General features: G+C 40.7%; 27 non-coding genes across 27 annotated transcripts; all 27 read left to right on the forward strand.

The window, feature by feature from the left end:
* The first annotated feature begins 247 nt into the window (after nt 1-247).
* LOC130615361 (5S ribosomal RNA) lies at nt 248-366 on the forward strand. Its single transcript, XR_008976450.1, has one exon. It is a non-coding gene; the product is annotated as a 5S ribosomal RNA (ribosomal RNA).
* Nucleotides 367-815: 449 nt separating this feature from the next.
* On the forward strand, nt 816-934 carry LOC130615495 (5S ribosomal RNA). The gene has a single exon (XR_008976584.1). It is a non-coding gene; the product is annotated as a 5S ribosomal RNA (ribosomal RNA).
* A 449-nt stretch (nt 935-1383) lies between these two features.
* LOC130617475 (5S ribosomal RNA) lies at nt 1384-1502 on the forward strand. Its single transcript, XR_008978553.1, has one exon. It is a non-coding gene; the product is annotated as a 5S ribosomal RNA (ribosomal RNA).
* A 450-nt stretch (nt 1503-1952) lies between these two features.
* On the forward strand, nt 1953-2071 carry LOC130616059 (5S ribosomal RNA). The gene has a single exon (XR_008977143.1). It is a non-coding gene; the product is annotated as a 5S ribosomal RNA (ribosomal RNA).
* A 449-nt stretch (nt 2072-2520) lies between these two features.
* LOC130616301 (5S ribosomal RNA) lies at nt 2521-2639 on the forward strand. The gene has a single exon (XR_008977383.1). It is a non-coding gene; the product is annotated as a 5S ribosomal RNA (ribosomal RNA).
* A 450-nt stretch (nt 2640-3089) lies between these two features.
* Nucleotides 3090-3208, forward strand: LOC130617570 (5S ribosomal RNA). The gene has a single exon (XR_008978647.1). It is a non-coding gene; the product is annotated as a 5S ribosomal RNA (ribosomal RNA).
* A 449-nt stretch (nt 3209-3657) lies between these two features.
* LOC130615496 (5S ribosomal RNA) lies at nt 3658-3776 on the forward strand. The gene has a single exon (XR_008976585.1). It is a non-coding gene; the product is annotated as a 5S ribosomal RNA (ribosomal RNA).
* A 449-nt stretch (nt 3777-4225) lies between these two features.
* On the forward strand, nt 4226-4344 carry LOC130615497 (5S ribosomal RNA). Its single transcript, XR_008976586.1, has one exon. It is a non-coding gene; the product is annotated as a 5S ribosomal RNA (ribosomal RNA).
* Nucleotides 4345-4793: 449 nt separating this feature from the next.
* Nucleotides 4794-4912, forward strand: LOC130617476 (5S ribosomal RNA). Its single transcript, XR_008978554.1, has one exon. It is a non-coding gene; the product is annotated as a 5S ribosomal RNA (ribosomal RNA).
* Nucleotides 4913-5362: 450 nt separating this feature from the next.
* On the forward strand, nt 5363-5481 carry LOC130615498 (5S ribosomal RNA). Its single transcript, XR_008976587.1, has one exon. It is a non-coding gene; the product is annotated as a 5S ribosomal RNA (ribosomal RNA).
* Nucleotides 5482-5930: 449 nt separating this feature from the next.
* On the forward strand, nt 5931-6049 carry LOC130617477 (5S ribosomal RNA). Its single transcript, XR_008978555.1, has one exon. It is a non-coding gene; the product is annotated as a 5S ribosomal RNA (ribosomal RNA).
* Nucleotides 6050-6499: 450 nt separating this feature from the next.
* LOC130616302 (5S ribosomal RNA) lies at nt 6500-6618 on the forward strand. The gene has a single exon (XR_008977384.1). It is a non-coding gene; the product is annotated as a 5S ribosomal RNA (ribosomal RNA).
* A 450-nt stretch (nt 6619-7068) lies between these two features.
* Nucleotides 7069-7187, forward strand: LOC130615362 (5S ribosomal RNA). Its single transcript, XR_008976452.1, has one exon. It is a non-coding gene; the product is annotated as a 5S ribosomal RNA (ribosomal RNA).
* A 449-nt stretch (nt 7188-7636) lies between these two features.
* On the forward strand, nt 7637-7755 carry LOC130617478 (5S ribosomal RNA). Its single transcript, XR_008978556.1, has one exon. It is a non-coding gene; the product is annotated as a 5S ribosomal RNA (ribosomal RNA).
* A 450-nt stretch (nt 7756-8205) lies between these two features.
* On the forward strand, nt 8206-8324 carry LOC130617058 (5S ribosomal RNA). The gene has a single exon (XR_008978137.1). It is a non-coding gene; the product is annotated as a 5S ribosomal RNA (ribosomal RNA).
* A 449-nt stretch (nt 8325-8773) lies between these two features.
* On the forward strand, nt 8774-8891 carry LOC130618336 (5S ribosomal RNA). Its single transcript, XR_008979409.1, has one exon. It is a non-coding gene; the product is annotated as a 5S ribosomal RNA (ribosomal RNA).
* A 450-nt stretch (nt 8892-9341) lies between these two features.
* LOC130618073 (5S ribosomal RNA) lies at nt 9342-9460 on the forward strand. Its single transcript, XR_008979148.1, has one exon. It is a non-coding gene; the product is annotated as a 5S ribosomal RNA (ribosomal RNA).
* Nucleotides 9461-9910: 450 nt separating this feature from the next.
* LOC130618923 (5S ribosomal RNA) lies at nt 9911-10029 on the forward strand. The gene has a single exon (XR_008979666.1). It is a non-coding gene; the product is annotated as a 5S ribosomal RNA (ribosomal RNA).
* Nucleotides 10030-10479: 450 nt separating this feature from the next.
* LOC130616075 (5S ribosomal RNA) lies at nt 10480-10598 on the forward strand. Its single transcript, XR_008977160.1, has one exon. It is a non-coding gene; the product is annotated as a 5S ribosomal RNA (ribosomal RNA).
* Nucleotides 10599-11047: 449 nt separating this feature from the next.
* Nucleotides 11048-11166, forward strand: LOC130615398 (5S ribosomal RNA). The gene has a single exon (XR_008976488.1). It is a non-coding gene; the product is annotated as a 5S ribosomal RNA (ribosomal RNA).
* Nucleotides 11167-11616: 450 nt separating this feature from the next.
* LOC130617267 (5S ribosomal RNA) lies at nt 11617-11735 on the forward strand. The gene has a single exon (XR_008978345.1). It is a non-coding gene; the product is annotated as a 5S ribosomal RNA (ribosomal RNA).
* Nucleotides 11736-12185: 450 nt separating this feature from the next.
* On the forward strand, nt 12186-12304 carry LOC130615614 (5S ribosomal RNA). Its single transcript, XR_008976701.1, has one exon. It is a non-coding gene; the product is annotated as a 5S ribosomal RNA (ribosomal RNA).
* A 450-nt stretch (nt 12305-12754) lies between these two features.
* LOC130616103 (5S ribosomal RNA) lies at nt 12755-12873 on the forward strand. The gene has a single exon (XR_008977186.1). It is a non-coding gene; the product is annotated as a 5S ribosomal RNA (ribosomal RNA).
* A 450-nt stretch (nt 12874-13323) lies between these two features.
* LOC130617743 (5S ribosomal RNA) lies at nt 13324-13442 on the forward strand. Its single transcript, XR_008978820.1, has one exon. It is a non-coding gene; the product is annotated as a 5S ribosomal RNA (ribosomal RNA).
* A 450-nt stretch (nt 13443-13892) lies between these two features.
* LOC130617130 (5S ribosomal RNA) lies at nt 13893-14011 on the forward strand. Its single transcript, XR_008978207.1, has one exon. It is a non-coding gene; the product is annotated as a 5S ribosomal RNA (ribosomal RNA).
* Nucleotides 14012-14461: 450 nt separating this feature from the next.
* On the forward strand, nt 14462-14580 carry LOC130615913 (5S ribosomal RNA). Its single transcript, XR_008976999.1, has one exon. It is a non-coding gene; the product is annotated as a 5S ribosomal RNA (ribosomal RNA).
* A 450-nt stretch (nt 14581-15030) lies between these two features.
* Nucleotides 15031-15149, forward strand: LOC130617926 (5S ribosomal RNA). The gene has a single exon (XR_008979001.1). It is a non-coding gene; the product is annotated as a 5S ribosomal RNA (ribosomal RNA).
* Nucleotides 15150-15492: the final 343 nt, after the last annotated feature.

Genomic DNA, 15492 nt, shown 5'->3' on the forward strand with positions numbered 1-15492 from the left:
TTGCTAATTAACTTTGTCATATGAAAATTAAATCTGAAAGCACCCCAGATTTCCTTCGTTGGAACTTTTTACCGGAAATCTTAAAGCGCATGGTTGTCGTAAAGAATCGATAGCGCTTGAAATGAGCTTTCAAATGCACATAAACACGACCTATTTCGGATGATCCAGTCAAGAAATATGACCTTTAAAGTTTAAACCATTTTCGATGTGATGTGCTAATAAATCGTAGATATCTGCCCGTTTGTTTGTCTACGACCATACCACGATGAACACACCTGTTCTCGTCCGATCACGGAAGTTAAGCATCGTCGGGCCGGGATAGTACTTGGATGGGGGACCGCCTGGGAACTCCCGGTGTTGTAGGCTATTGACTTTTTCACGTTACATTATTTATCATTACGACTGTGACGTATCTTTTTTACGCAATAGCGCTGAGTAAATCAAGTAAGGGACGTTATTAGAAGTTTCTTTCCCTTCAAAGCGGCTACGATCTGGCTGCACTAAATGCGCCACGTCGCAAATCAATGGATTACGAGCGTCAGACAAAGAAAATGGCGATGTAGTTAATTTGCTAATTAACTTTGTCATATGAAAATTAAGTCTGCAAGTACCCTAGATTGCCTTCGTTGGAACTTTTTACCGGAAATCATAAAGCGCATTATTGTTGTCCAGAATCGATAGCGCTTAATAAGAGCTGTCAAACGCACATAAACACGACCTATTTCGAATGATCCAGTCAAGAAATATGACCTTTAAAATTTGAACCATTTTCGATGTAATGTGCTAATAAATCGTAGATATCTGCCCGTTTGTTTGTCTACGACCATACCACGATGAACACACCTGTTCTCGTCCGATCACGGAAGTTAAGCATCGTCGGGCCGGGATAGTACTTGAATGGGGGACCGCCTGGGAACTCCTGGTGTTGTAGGCTATTGACTTTTTCACGTTACATTATTTATCATTACGACTGTGACGTATCTTTTTTACGCAATAGCGCTGAGTAAATCAAGTAAGGGACGTTATTAGAAGTTTCTTTCCCTTCAAAGCGGCTACGATCTGGCTGCAATAAATGCGCCACGTCGCAAATAAATGGATTACGAGCGTCAGACAAAGAAAATGGCGATGTAGTTAATTTGCTAATTAACTTTGTCATATGAAAATTAAGTCTGCAAGTACCCTAGATTGCCTTCGTTGGAACTTTTTACCGGAAATCATAAAGCGCATTATTGTTGTCCAGAATCGATAGCGCTTAAAAAGAGCTGTCAAACGCACATAAACACGACCTATTTTGAATGATCCAGTCAAGAAATATGACCTTTAAAGTTTGAACCATTTTCGATGTAATGTGCTAATAAATCGTAGATATCTGCCAGTTTGTTTGTCTACGACCATACCACGATGAACACACCTGTTCTCGTCCGATCACGGAAGTTAAGAATCCTCGGGCCGGGATAGTACTGGGATGGGGGACCGCCTGGGAACTCCCGGTGTCGTAGGCTATTGACTTTTTCACGTTACATTATTTATCATTACGACTGTGACGTATCTTTTTTACGAAATAGCCGCTGAGTAAATCAAGAAAGAGACATGATTAGAAGTTGCTTTCCCTTCAAAACGGCTACGATATGGCAGCAATAAATGCGCCAAGTCGCAAATGAATGGATTACGAGCGTCAGACAAAGAAAATGGCGATGTAGTAACTTTGCTAATTAACTTTGTCATATGAAAATTAAGTCGGAAAGCACCCTAGATTTCCTTCGTTGGAACTTTTTACCGGAAATCATAAAGCGCATTATTGTTGTCAAGAATCGATAGCGCTTAAAAAGAGCTGTCAAACGCACATAAACACGACCTATTTCGAATGATCCAGTCAAGAAATATGACCTTTAAAATTTGAACCATTTTCGATGTAATGTGCTAATAAATCGTAGATATCTGCCCGTTTGTTTGTCTATGACCATACCACGATGAACACACCTGTTCTCGTCCGATCACGGAAGTTAAGCATCGTCGGGCCGGGATAGTACTTGAATGGGGGACCGCCTGGGAACTCCTGGTGTTGTAGGCTATTGACTTTTTCACGTTACATTATTTATCATTACGACTGTGACGTATCTTTTTTACGCAATAGCGCTGAGTAAATCAAGTAAGGGACGTTATTAGAAGTTTCTTTCCCTTCAAAGCGGCTACGATCTGGCTGCAATAAATGCGCCACGTCGCAAATAAATGGATTACGAGCGTCAGACAAAGAAAATGGCGATGTAGTAACTTTGCTAATTAACTTTGTCATATGAAAATTAAGTCGGAAAGCACCCTAGATTTCCTTCGTTGGAACTTTTTACCGGAAATCATAAAGCGCATTATTGTTGTCAAGAATCGATAGCGCTTAAAAAGAGCTGTCAAACGCACATAAACACGACCTATTTCGAATGATCCAGTCAAGAAATATGACCTTTAAAGTTTAAACCATTTTCGATGTAATGTGCTAATAAATCGTAGATATCTGCCCGTTTGTTTGTCTACGACCATACCACGATGAACACACCTGTTCTCGTCCGATCACGGAAGTTAAGCATCGTTGGGCCGGGATAGTACTTGGATGTGGGACCGCCTGGGAACTCCTGGTGTCGTAGGCTATTGACTTTTTCACGTTACATTATTTATCATTACGACTGTGACGTATCTTTTTTACGCAATAGCCCCTGAGTAAATCAAGTAAGGGACGTGATTAGAAGATGCTTTCCCTTCAAAACGGCTACAATCTTGCTGCAATAAATGCGCCACGTCGCAAATAAATGGATTACGAGCGTCAGACAAAGAAAATGGCGATGTAGTTACTTTGCTAATTAACTTTGTCATATGAAAATTAAATCTGAAAGCACCCCAGATTTCCTTCGTTGGAACTTTTTACCGGAAATCTTAAAGCGCATGGTTGTCGTAAAGAATCGATAGCGCTTGAAATGAGCTTTCAAATGCACATAAACACGACCTATTTCGGATGATCCAGTCAAGAAATATGACCTTTAAAGTTTAAACCATTTTCGATGTAATGTGCTAATAAATCGTAGATATCTGCCCGTTTGTTTGTCTACGACCATACCACGATGAACACACCTGTTCTCGTCCGATCACGGAAGTTAAGCATCGTCGGGCCGGGGTAGTACTTGGATGGGGGACCGCCTGGGAACTCCCGGTGTTGTAGGCTATTGACTTTTTCACGTTACATTATTTATCATTACGACTGTGACGTATCTTTTTTACGCAATAGCGCTGAGTAAATCAAGTAAGGGACGTTATTAGAAGTTTCTTTCCCTTCAAAGCGGCTACGATCTGGCTGCACTAAATGCGCCACGTCGCAAATCAATGGATTACGAGCGTCAGACAAAGAAAATGGCGATGTAGTTAATTTGCTAATTAACTTTGTCATATGAAAATTAAGTCTGCAAGTACCCTAGATTGCCTTCGTTGGAACTTTTTACCGGAAATCATAAAGCGCATTATTGTTGTCCAGAATCGATAGCGCTTAATAAGAGCTGTCAAACGCACATAAACACGACCTATTTCGAATGATCCAGTCAAGAAATATGACCTTTAAAATTTGAACCATTTTCGATGTAATGTGCTAATAAATCGTAGATATCTGCCCGTTTGTTTGTCTACGACCATACCACGATGAACACACCTGTTCTCGTCCGATCACGGAAGTTAAGCATCGTCGGGCCGGGATAGTACTTGAATGGGGGACCGCCTGGGAACTCCTGGTGTTGTAGGCTATTGACTTTTTCACGTTACATTATTTATCATTACGACTGTGACGTATCTTTTTTACGCAATAGCGCTGAGTAAATCAAGTAAGGGACGTTATTAGAAGTTTCTTTCCCTTCAAAGCGGCTACGATCTGGCTGCAATAAATGCGCCACGTCGCAAATAAATGGATTACGAGCGTCAGACAAAGAAAATGGCGATGTAGTTAATTTGCTAATTAACTTTGTCATATGAAAATTAAGTCTGCAAGTACCCTAGATTGCCTTCGTTGGAACTTTTTACCGGAAATCATAAAGCGCATTATTGTTGTCCAGAATCGATAGCGCTTAATAAGAGCTGTCAAACGCACATAAACACGACCTATTTCGAATGATCCAGTCAAGAAATATGACCTTTAAAATTTGAACCATTTTCGATGTAATGTGCTAATAAATCGTAGATATCTGCCCGTTTGTTTGTCTACGACCATACCACGATGAACACACCTGTTCTCGTCCGATCACGGAAGTTAAGCATCGTCGGGCCGGGATAGTACTTGAATGGGGGACCGCCTGGGAACTCCTGGTGTTGTAGGCTATTGACTTTTTCACGTTACATTATTTATCATTACGACTGTGACGTATCTTTTTTACGCAATAGCGCTGAGTAAATCAAGTAAGGGACGTTATTAGAAGTTTCTTTCCCTTCAAAGCGGCTACGATCTGGCTGCAATAAATGCGCCACGTCGCAAATAAATGGATTACGAGCGTCAGACAAAGAAAATGGCGATGTAGTTAATTTGCTAATTAACTTTGTCATATGAAAATTAAGTCTGCAAGTACCCTAGATTGCCTTCGTTGGAACTTTTTACCGGAAATCATAAAGCGCATTATTGTTGTCCAGAATCGATAGCGCTTAAAAAGAGCTGTCAAACGCACATAAACACGACCTATTTTGAATGATCCAGTCAAGAAATATGACCTTTAAAGTTTGAACCATTTTCGATGTAATGTGCTAATAAATCGTAGATATCTGCCAGTTTGTTTGTCTACGACCATACCACGATGAACACACCTGTTCTCGTCCGATCACGGAAGTTAAGAATCCTCGGGCCGGGATAGTACTGGGATGGGGGACCGCCTGGGAACTCCCGGTGTCGTAGGCTATTGACTTTTTCACGTTACATTATTTATCATTACGATTGTGACGTATCTTTTTTACGAAATAGCCGCTGAGTAAATCAAGAAAGAGACATGATTAGAAGTTGCTTTCCCTTCAAAACGGCTACGATATGGCAGCAATAAATGCGCCAAGTCGCAAATGAATGGATTACGAGCGTCAGACAAAGAAAATGGCGATGTAGTAACTTTGCTAATTAACTTTGTCATATGAAAATTAAGTCGGAAAGCACCCTAGATTTCCTTCGTTGGAACTTTTTACCGGAAATCATAAAGCGCATTATTGTTGTCAAGAATCGATAGCGCTTAAAAAGAGCTGTCAAACGCACATAAACACGACCTATTTCGAATGATCCAGTCAAGAAATATGACCTTTAAAATTTGAACCATTTTCGATGTAATGTGCTAATAAATCGTAGATATCTGCCCGTTTGTTTGTCTACGACCATACCACGATGAACACACCTGTTCTCGTCCGATCACGGAAGTTAAGCATCGTCGGGCCGGGATAGTACTTGAATGGGGGACCGCCTGGGAACTCCTGGTGTTGTAGGCTATTGACTTTTTCACGTTACATTATTTATCATTACGACTGTGACGTATCTTTTTTACGCAATAGCGCTGAGTAAATCAAGTAAGGGACGTTATTAGAAGTTTCTTTCCCTTCAAAGCGGCTACGATCTGGCTGCAATAAATGCGCCACGTCGCAAATAAATGGATTACGAGCGTCAGACAAAGAAAATGGCGATGTAGTTAATTTGCTAATTAACTTTGTCATATGAAAATTAAGTCTGCAAGTACCCTAGATTGCCTTCGTTGGAACTTTTTACCGGAAATCATAAAGCGCATTATTGTTGTCCAGAATCGATAGCGCTTAAAAAGAGCTGTCAAACGCACATAAACACGACCTATTTTGAATGATCCAGTCAAGAAATATGACCTTTAAAGTTTGAACCATTTTCGATGTAATGTGCTAATAAATCGTAGATATCTGCCAGTTTGTTTGTCTACGACCATACCACGATGAACACACCTGTTCTCGTCCGATCACGGAAGTTAAGAATCCTCGGGCCGGGATAGTACTGGGATGGGGGACCGCCTGGGAACTCCCGGTGTCGTAGGCTATTGACTTTTTCACGTTACATTATTTATCATTACGACTGGGACGTATCTTTTTTACGAATGAGCCGCTGAGTAAATCAAGAAAGAGACATGATTAGAAGTTGCTTTCCCTTCAAAACGGCTACGATATGGCAGCAATAAATGCGCCAAGTCGCAAATGAATGGATTACGAGCGTCAGACAAAGAAAATGGCGATGTAGTAACTTTGCTAATTAACTTTGTCATATGAAAATTAAGTCGGAAAGCACCCTAGATTTCCTTCGTTGGAACTTTTTACCGGAAATCATAAAGCGCATTATTGTTGTCAAGAATCGATAGCGCTTAAAAAGAGCTGTCAAACGCACATAAACACGACCTATTTCGAATGATCCAGTCAAGAAATATGACCTTTAAAGTTTAAACCATTTTCGATGTAATGTGCTAATAAATCGTAGATATCTGCCCGTTTGTTTGTCTACGACCATACCACGATGAACACACCTGTTCTCGTCCGATCACGGAAGTTAAGCATCGTTGGGCCGGGATAGTACTTGGATGTGGGACCGCCTGGGAACTCCTGGTGTCGTAGGCTATTGACTTTTTCACGTTACATTATTTATCATTACGACTGTGACGTATCTTTTTTACGCAATAGCCCCTGAGTAAATCAAGTAAGGGACGTGATTAGAAGATGCTTTCCCTTCAAAACGGCTACAATCTTGCTGCAATAAATGCGCCACGTCGCAAATAAATGGATTACGAGCGTCAGACAAAGAAAATGGCGATGTAGTTACTTTGCTAATTAACTTTGTCATATGAAAATTAAATCTGAAAGCACCCCAGATTTCCTTCGTTGGAACTTTTTACCGGAAATCTTAAAGCGCATGGTTGTCGTAAAGAATCGATAGCGCTTGAAATGAGCTTTCAAATGCACATAAACACGACCTATTTCGGATGATCCAGTCAAGAAATATGACCTTTAAAGTTTAAACCATTTTCGATGTAATGTGCTAATAAATCGTAGATATCTGCCCGTTTGTTTGTCTACGACCATACCACGATGAACACACCTGTTCTCGTCCGATCACGGAAGTTAAGCATCGTCGGGCCGGGATAGTACTTGGATGGGGGACCGCCTGGGAACTCCCGGTGTTGTAGGCTATTGACTTTTTCACGTTACATTATTTATCATTACGACTGTGACGTATCTTTTTTACGCAATAGCGCTGAGTAAATCAAGTAAGGGACGTTATTAGAAGTTTCTTTCCCTTCAAAGCGGCTACGATCTGGCTGCACTAAATGCGCCACGTCGCAAATCAATGGATTACGAGCGTCAGACAAAGAAAATGGCGATGTAGTTAATTTGCTAATTAACTTTGTCATATGAAAATTAAGTCTGCAAGTACCCTAGATTGCCTTCGTTGGAACTTTTTACCGGAAATCATAAAGCGCATTATTGTTGTCCAGAATCGATAGCGCTTAATAAGAGCTGTCAAACGCACATAAACACGACCTATTTTGAATGATCCAGTCAAGAAATATGACCTTTAAAATTTGAACCATTTTCGATGTAATGTGCTAATAAATCGTAGATATCTGCCCGTTTGTTTGTCTACGACCATACCACGATGAACACACCTGTTCTCGTCCGATCACGGAAGTTAAGAATCCTCGGGCCGGGATAGTACTGGGATGGGGGACCGCCTGGGAACTCCCGGTGTCGTAGGCTATTGACTTTTTCACGTTACATTATTTATCATTACGACTGTGACGTATCTTTTTTACGAAATAGCCGCTGAGTAAATCAAGAAAGAGACATGATTAGAAGTTGCTTTCCCTTCAAAACGGCTACGATATGGCAGCAATAAATGCGCCAAGTCGCAAATGAATGGATTACGAGCGTCAGACAAAGAAAATGGCGATGTAGTAACTTTGCTAATTAACTTTGTCATATGAAAATTAAGTCGGAAAGCACCCTAGATTTCCTTCGTTGGAACTTTTTACCGGAAATCATAAAGCGCATTATTGTTGTCAAGAATCGATAGCGCTTAAAAAGAGCTGTCAAACGCACATAAACACGACCTATTTCTAATGATCCAGTCAAGAAATATGACCTTTAAAGTTTAAACCATTTTCGATGTAATGTGCTAATAAATCGTAGATATCTGCCCGTTTGTTTGTCTACGACCATACCACGATGAACACACCTGTTCTCGTCCGATCACGGAAGTTAAGCATCGTCGGGCCGGGATAGTACTTGGATGGGGGAACGCCTGGGAACTCCCGGTGTTGTAGGCTATTGACTTTTTCACGTTACATTATTTATCATTACGACTGTGACGTATCTTTTTTACGCAATAGCGCTGAGTAAATCAAGTAAGGGACGTTATTAGAAGTTTCTTTCCCTTCAAAGCGGCTACGATCTGGCTGCAATAAATGCGCCACGTCGCAAATCAATGGATTACGAGCGTCAGACAAAGAAAATGGCGATGTAGTTAATTTGCTAATTAACTTTGTCATATGAAAATTAAGTCTGCAAGTACCCTAGATTGCCTTCGTTGGAACTTTTTACCGGAAATCATAAAGCGCATTATTGTTGTCCAGAATCGATAGCGCTTAAAAAGAGCTGTCAAACGCACATAAACACGACCTATTTCGAATGATCCAGTCAAGAAATATGACCTTTAAAGTTTGAACCATTTTCGATGTAATGTGCTAATAAATCGTAGATATCTGCCCGTTTGTTTGTCTACGACCATACCACGATGAACACACCTGTTCTCGTCCGATCACGGAAGTTAAGAATCCTCGGGCCGGGATAGTACTGGGATGGGGACCGCCTGGGAACTCCCGGTGTCGTAGGCTATTGACTTTTTCACGTTACATTATTTATCATTACGACTGTGACGTATCTTTTTTACGAAATAGCCGCTGAGTAAATCAAGAAAGAGACATGATTAGAAGTTGCTTTCCCTTCAAAACGGCTACGATCTGGCAGCAATAAATGCGCCAAGTCGCAAATGAATGGATTACGAGCGTCAGACAAAGAAAATGGCGATGTAGTAACTTTGCTAATTAACTTTGTCATATGAAAATTAAGTCGGAAAGCACCCTAGATTTCCTTCGTTGGAACTTTTTACCGGAAATCATAAAGCGCATTATTGTTGTCAAGAATCGATAGCGCTTAAAAAGAGCTGTCAAACGCACATAAACACGACCTATTTCGAATGATCCAGTCAAGAAATATGACCTTTAAAGTTTGAACCATTTTCGATGTAATGTGCTAATAAATCGTAGATATCTGCCCGTTTGTTTGTCTACGACCATACCACGATGAACACACCTGTTCTCGTCCGATCACGGAAGTTAAGCATCGTCGGGCCGGGATAGTACTTGGATGGGAGACCGCCTGGGAACTCCCGGTGTCGTAGGCTATTGACTTTTTCACGTTACATTATTTATCATTACGACTGTGACGTATCTTTTTTACGAAATAGCCGCTGAGTAAATCAAGAAAGAGACATGATTAGAAGTTGCTTTCCCTTCAAAACGGCTACGATCTGGCAGCAATAAATGCGCCAAGTCGCAAATGAATGGATTACAAGCGTCAGACAAAGAAAATGGCGATGTAGTTACTTTGCTAATTAACTTTGTCATATGAAAATTAAGTCGGAAAGCACCCTAGATTTCCTTCGTTGGAACTTTTTACCGGAAATCTTAAAGCGCATGGTTGTCGTAATTAATCGATAGCGCTTGAAATGAGCTTTCAAATGCACATAAACACGACCTATTTCGGATAATCCAGTCAAGAAATATGACTTTTAAAGTTTAAACCATTTTCGATGTAATGTGCTAATAAATCGTAGATATCTGCCCGTTTTTTTGTCTACGACCATACCACGATGAACACACCTGTTCTCGTCCGATCACGGAAGTTAAGCATCGTCGGGCCAGGATAGTACTTGGATGGGGGACCGCCTGGGAACTCCCGGTGTCGTAGGCTATTGACTTTTTCACGTTACATCATTTATCATTACGACTGTGACGTATCTTTTTTACGCAATAGCCGCTGAGTAAATCAAGAAAGAGACATGATTAGAAGTTGCTTTCCCTTCAAAACGGCTACAATCTTGCTGCAATAAATGCGCCAAGTCGCAAATGAATGGATTACGAGCGTCAGACAAAGAAAATGGCGATGTAGTTACTTTGCTAATTAACTTTGTCATATGAAAATTAAGTCTGAAAGCACCCTAGATTTCCTTCGTTGGAACTTTTTACCGGAAATCTTAAAGCGCATGGTTGTCGTAAAGAATCGATAGCGCTTGAAATGAGCTTTCAAATGCACATAAACACGACCTATTTCGGATGATCCAGTCAAGAAATATGACCTTTAAAGTTTAAACCATTTTCGATGTAATGTGCTAATAAATCGTAGATATCTGCCCGTTTGTTTGTCTACGACCATACCACGATGAACACACCTGTTCTCGTCCGATCACGGAAGTTAAGCATCGTCGGGCCAGGATAGTACTTGGATGGGGGACCGCCTGGGAACTGCCGGTGTCGTAGGCTATTGACTTTTTCACGTTACATTATTTATCATTACGACTGTGACGTATCTTTTTTACGCAATAGCCGCTGAGTAAATCAAGTAAGGGACGTGATTAGAAGATGCTTTCCCTTCAAAACGGCTACAATCTTGCTGCAATAAATGCGCCACGTCGCAAATAAATGGATTACGAGCGTCAGACAAAGAAAATGGCGATGTAGTTACTTTGCTAATTAACTTTGTCATATGAAAATTAAGTCTGAAAGCACCCTAGATTTCCTTCGTTGGAACTTTTTACGGAAATCTTAAAGCGCATGGTTGTCGTAAAGAATCGATAGCGCTTGAAATGAGCTTTCAAATGCACATAAACACGACCTATTTCGGATGATCCAGTCAAGAAATATGACCTTTAAAGTTTAAACCATTTTCGATGTAATGTGCTAATAAATCGTAGATATCTGCCCGTTTGTTTGTCTACGACCATACCACGATGAACACACCTGTTCTCGTCCGATCACGGAAGTTAAGCATCGCCGGGCCGGGATAGTACTTGGATGGGGGACCGCCTGGGAACTCCCGGTGTCGTAGGCTATTGACTTTTTCACGTTACATTATTTATCATTACGACTATGACGTATCTTTTTTACGAAATAGCCGCTGAGTAAATCAAGAAAGAGACATGATTAGAAGTTGCTTTCCCTTCAAAACGGCTACGATCTGGCAGCAATAAATGCGCCAAGTCGCAAATGAATGGATTACAAGCGTCAGACAAAGAAAATGGCGATGTAGTTACTTTTCTAACTAACTTTGTCATATGAAAATTAAGTCTGAAAGCACCCTAGATTGCCTTCGTTGGAACTTATTACCGGAAATCTTAAAGCGCATTATTGTTGTCAAGAATCGATAGCACTTAAAAAGAGCTGTCAAACGCACATAAACACGACCTATTTCGAATGATCCAGTCAAGAAATATGACCTTTAAAGTTTGAACCATTTTCGATGTAATGTGCTAATAAATCGTAGATATCTGCCCGTTTGTTTGTCTACGACCATACCACGATGAACACACCTGTTCTCGTCCGATCACGGAAGTTAAGCATCGTCGGGCCGCGATAGTACTTAGATGGGGGACCGCCTGGGAACTCCCGGTGTCGTAGGCTATTGACTTTTTCACGTTACATTATTTATCATTACGACTGTGACGTATCTTTTTTACGAAATAGCCGCTGAGTAAATCAAGAAAAAGACATGATTAGAAGTTGCTTTCCCTTCAAAACGGCTACGATCTGGCAGCAATAAATGCGCCAAGTCGCAAATGAATGGATTACGAGCGTCAGACAAAGAAAATGGCGATGTAGTAACTTTGCTAATTAACTTTGTCATATGAAAATTAAGTCGGAAAGCACCCTAGATTTCCTTCGTTGGAACTTTTTACCGGAAATCATAAAGCGCATGGTTGTCGTAATTAATGGATAGCGCTTGAAATGAGCTTTCAAATGCACATAAACACGACCTATTTCGGATGATCCAGTCAAGAAATATGACCTTTAAAGTTTAAACTATTTTCGATGTAATGTGCTAATAAATCGTAGATATCTGCCCGTTTGTTTGTTTACGACCATACCACGATGAACACACCTGTTCTCGTCCGATCACGGAAGTTAAGCATCGTCGGGCCGGGATAGTACTTGGATGGGGGACCGCCTGGGAACTCCCGGTGTCGTAGGCTATTGACTTTTTCACGTTACATTATTTATCATTACGACTGTGACGTATCTTTTTTACGAAATAGCCGCTGAGTAAATCAAGAAAGAGACATGATTAGAAGTTGCTTTCCCTTCAAAACGGCTACGATCTGGCAGCAATAAATGCGCCAAGTCGCAAATGAATGGATTACGAGCGTCAGACAAAGAAAATGGCGATGTAGTAACTTTGCTAATTAACTTTGTCATATGAAAATTAAGTCGGAAAGCACCCTAGATTTCCTTCGTTGGAACTTTTTACCGGAAATCATAAAGCGCATGGTTGTCGTAATTAATGGATAGCGCTTGAAATGAGCTTTCAAATGCACATAAACACGACCTATTTCGGATGATCCAGTCAAGAAATATGACCTTTAAAGTTTAAACTATTTTCGATGTAATGTGCTAATAAATCGTAGATATCTGCCCGTTTGTTTGTTTACGACCATACCACGATGAACACACCTGTTCTCGTCCGATCACGGCAGTTAAGCATCGTCGGGCCGGGATAGTACTTGGATGGGGGACCGCCTGGGAACTCCCGGTGTCGTAGGCTATTGACTTTTTCACGTTACATTATTTATCATTACGACTGTGACGTATCTTTTTTACGAAATAGCCGCTGAGTAAATCAAGAAAGAGACATGATTAGAAGTTGCTTTCCCTTCAAAACGGCTACGATCTGGCAGCAATAAATGCGCCAAGTCGCAAATGAATGGATTACGAGCGTCAGACAAAGAAAATGGCGATGTAGTTAATTTGCTAATAAACTTTGTCATATGAAAATTAAGTCTGAAAGCACCCTAGATTTCCTTCGTTGGAACTTTTTACCGGAAATCTTAAAGCGCATGGTTGTCGTAAAGAATCGATAGCGCTTAAAAAGAGCTTTCAAATGCACATAAACACGACCTATTTCGGATAATCCAGTCAAGAAATGTGACCTTTAAAGTTTAAACCATTTTCGATGTAATGTGCTAATAAATCGTAGATATCTGCCCGTTTGTTTGTTTACGACCATACCACGATGAGCACACCTGTTCTCGTCCGATCACGGAAGTTAAGCATCGTCGGGCCGGGATAGTACTTGGATGTGGGACCGCCTGGGAACTCCCGGTGTCGTAGGCTATTGACTTTTTCACGTTACATTATTTATCATTACGACTGTGACGTATCTTTTTTACGAAATAGCCGCTGAGTAAATCAAGAAAGAGACATGATTAGCAGTTGCTTTCCCTTCAAAACGGCTACGATCTGGCAGCAATAAATGCGCCAAGTCGCAAATGAATGGATTACGAGCGTCAGACAAAGAAAATGGCGATGTAGTTAATTTGCTAATTAACTTTGTCATATGAAAATTAAGTCTGAAAGTACCCTAGATTGCCTTCGTTGAAACTTTTTACCGGAAATCTTAATGCGCATGGTTGTCGTAATTAATCGATAGCGCTTGAAATGAGCTTTCAAATGCACATAAACACTACCTATTTCGGATAATCCAGTCAAGAAATATGACCTTTAAAGTTTAAACCATTTTCGATGTAATGTGCTAAAAAATCGTAGATATCTGCCCGTTTGTTTGTCTACGACCATACCACGATGAACACACCTGTTCTCGTCCGATCACGTAAGTTAAGCATCGTTGGGTCGGGATAGTACTTGGATGGGGGACCGCCTGGGAACTCCCGGTGTCGTAGGCTATTGACTTTTTCACGTTACATTATTTATCATTACGACTGGGACGTATCTTTTTTACGCAATAGCCGCTGAGTAAATCAAGAAAGAGACATGATTAGAAGTTGCTTTCCCTTCAAAACGGCTACAATCTTGCTGCAATAAATGCGCCACGTCGCAAATAAATGGATTACGAGCGTCAGACAAAGAAAATGGCGATGTAGTTACTTTGCTAATTAACTTTGTCATATGAAAATTAAGTCTGAAAGTACCCTAGATTGCCTTCGTTGGAACTTTTTACCGGAAATCTTAAAGCGCATTATTGTCGTAATTAATGGATAGCGCTTGAAACGAGCTTTCAAATGCACATAAACACAACCTATTTCGGATAATCCAGTCAAGAAATATGACCTTTAAAATTTAAACCATTTTTGATGTAATGTGCTAATAAATCGTAGATATCTGCCCGTTTGTTTGTCTACGACCATACCACGATGAACACACCTGTTCTCGTCCGATCATGGAAGTTAAGCATCGTTGGGCCGGGATAGTACTTGGATGGGGGACCGCCTGGGAACTCCCGGTGTCGTAGGCTATTGACTTTTTCACGTTACATTATTTCTCATTAGGACTGGGACGTATCTTTTTTACGCAATAGCCGCCGAGTAAATCAAGAAAGAGACATGATTAGAAGTTGCTTTCCCTTCAAAACGACTACCATCGTGCTGCAATAAATGCGCCACGTCGCAAATGAATGGATTACGAGCGTCAGACAAAGAAAATAGCGATGTACTTACTTTGCTAACTAATTTTGTCATATGAAAATTAAGTCTGAAAGTACCCTAGATTTCCTTCGTTGAAACTTTTTACCGGAAATCTTAAAGCGCATTATTGTCGTAATTAATGAATAGCGCTTGAAATGAGCTTTCAAATGCACATAAACACGACCTATTTCGGATAATCCAGTCAAGAAATATGACCTTTAAAGTTTAAACCATATTCGATGTAATGTGCTAATAAATCGTAGATATCTGCCCGTTTGTTTGTCTACGACCATACCACGATGAACACACCTGTTCTCGTCAGATCACGGAAGTTAAGCATCGTTGGGCCGGGATAGTACTTGGATGGGGGACCGCCTGGGAACTCCCGGTGTCGTAGGCTATTGACTTTTTCACGTTACATTATTTATCATTACGACTGGGACGTATCTTTTTTACGCAATAGCCGCTGAGTAAATCAAGAAAGAGACATGATTAGAAGTTGCTTTCCCTTCAAAACGACTACCATCGTGCTGCAATAAATGCGCCACGTCGCAAATGAATGGATTACGAGCGTCAGACAAAGAAAATAGCGATGTACTTACTTTGCTAACTAATTTTGTCATATGAAAATTAAGTCTGAAAGTACCCTAGATTTCCTTCGTTGAAACTTTTTACCGGAAATCTTAAAGCGCATTATTGTCGTAATTAATGAATAGCGCTTGAAATGAGCTTTCAAATGCACA

Source organism: Hydractinia symbiolongicarpus, chromosome 11 (assembly GCF_029227915.1).
Source record: "Hydractinia symbiolongicarpus strain clone_291-10 chromosome 11, HSymV2.1, whole genome shotgun sequence".
In the NCBI taxonomy this organism is placed as follows: domain Eukaryota; kingdom Metazoa; phylum Cnidaria; class Hydrozoa; order Anthoathecata; family Hydractiniidae; genus Hydractinia; species Hydractinia symbiolongicarpus.